The 2,069-nt window shown below is 59.7% G+C and overlaps 1 protein-coding gene across 1 annotated transcript in view; it reads right to left on the minus strand.

Annotated features, from left to right (window-relative positions):
• Positions 1–2,069, minus strand: part of NRG1 (neuregulin 1) — a 312,205-nt gene that overhangs the window by 194,651 nt on the left and 115,485 nt on the right. The window lies entirely within an intron of this gene.

Here is a 2,069-nt window from a genome sequence, read left to right on the forward strand (position 1 = left end):
GGAGGGAGCCACGAAGCGGGGCGGGTGGCCCCAGCCACAGCCGACGGGGCCAACGAGACGGATCCGTGGGACCAGCCACAGCCGACGGGGCCAACGAGACGGATCCGTGGGACCAGCCACAGCCGACGGGGCCAACGAGATGGATCTGTGGGACCAGCCACAGCCCACAGAGCCACTGGAATGAGAACAACCAGTGGGCACAGGCAGTAACCAGCTGATATAACCTAGATCTGAAAATGATGAAGCTCATGGAATGGCACTTGGGGGCCTGGGAGCCACTCTTTCTGCCCACTGGCGCTGCACCAGCTCCCCCTCTCAGGACTGTGCTTCCACTTAATACACTACCTGGGAGCCAGTCTTTCTGCCCACTGGCGCTGCACCAGCTCCCCCTCTCAGGACTGTGCTTCCACTTAATACACTACCTGGGAGCCAGTCTTTCTGCCCACTGGCGCTGCACCAGCTCCCCCTCTCAGGACTGCGCCTCCACTTAATACACTGCCTTTTCCTTTCGCCATCGGCGTGTTTGTCCAATTCTTCGTCTGAAACACTGAGAACCCGGGTAACATTACAGGAGCCGTCTGAGGCAGAAGGCGCGTGTGCCGGGGTGGGGGACAGTACAAAAGGGCACCCCAGAGGGCTGTGGTCGTAGTACAGCCCTTTCCCTGCACCTGTCCATCCTCCCAGACGTGGGGCATGCACACACACATGCCCCATGTCTTACAAGCTGCTGCGGTCAAGATTTTGAAGTGAGACGTCACCCCTACCCCCAGGGGCTTTGGCTACACATTCTCCTCCTGGCATTTTGGGCACACAAGTACACGCACCAGTGTGATTTTTCAACCTGCCGGGCCCAGGACTCAAACTGGGGTTGGCCATGTTGGAGTCCAGCACCGCAAACACCATGCCACCTGCGGCGCCTATACCAGCATCTTTTATTTCCGGAGAGATTTTTGCTCTAGGGCATATGAGCTCACTGGAGAGACAGACAGAAAGCGAGAAATCACTCCCGGGGGGACGGCCACACCATAATCCCTCCCCCATTCTTTTCTCAGGATTTTGGGCACACACACATGCGCCCGGCGTGAGTTCTACGCCGCCAGGTCCAAGACTTGCACCGTGGTCGGCATGTGGGAGTGCAGCGACGTAACGGTTAGGCCCTCGCTGCTCCCGGCCCTGCCGTCTGTAAAGGGACCCAGAGCCTCGGCTGGCGCTGTCTCAGCTCAGCTGTTCCACGTGCCTGGCAGGGGGGCTCGTTTGTGGCCCTTCTGCTTCAGACCCCGGCAGGACCTAGCGCAGACCCATTTCTATGGCAGGAGGACTGACAGGACTAGCTACAACGCTGGGCTCAGTGCGAAGTCCTGAAGCCTTTGGTCTTCCTCCTCTCCTGAGGCAGCTCCTGGAATTCTTGGACTCTCCCAAGTGATGAGTCTTTCCCCTGGAGTGCCTGCGCGGTGGCTGGCAGCCCCAGGGAGCTCACCAGAGAGAGCAAGCGGGATTGGACGGCTCGCCCTCGGCCCCACCCCAGCCTCCCAGGGTAGGGGAAAGGAAAGGCTAAGAAAGGTTAGGTTGGTCCCCAGAGGCGAAGGCTCTCATCAGTCCAGGCCGCACGAAGCTCTGAAGGACGGAATTCAGATGCACTTTTCCGGGTTGCTGGGCACAGGGCCCTTGGCAGAGAGGGGCGTGGACGCGCCACCTCTCCTCGCTCTGCTCCTCTGGGGCTCGCCCTGTCCTTTTCACACTCCTTACAGTGAACCAGGGAGGGCAAGCAAACAGCAGCGAGGAGCCCTGTCATTCAGAACTGCGACGTAACTCCACGAGTCCATTTTAACGACTGTGTTGTTCAACTCTGAGTCTACGGGAGAGGGAGTATGAGTGCTCAGGTAACACGTCAGCCTGTCGCCGCGTGTCAGCTCCTGAAAGGACAGCGGAGATCTAAATCAGCACCTCCAGGAACAAAGGCAAACGTAGACTCCTCTGGAGACGCTGAGGCGGGTGCCGCTCACCCAGGTACTCTTCCCCGCTGGCCTCTGCTTAGGGGCACCCCGCACGGCGGTCTGAGTACACCCCGC

This window comes from Tupaia chinensis, unplaced genomic scaffold, assembly GCF_000334495.1.
Source record: "Tupaia chinensis unplaced genomic scaffold, TupChi_1.0 Scaffold144602_1, whole genome shotgun sequence".
Classification (NCBI taxonomy): Eukaryota; Metazoa; Chordata; class Mammalia; order Scandentia; family Tupaiidae; genus Tupaia; species Tupaia belangeri.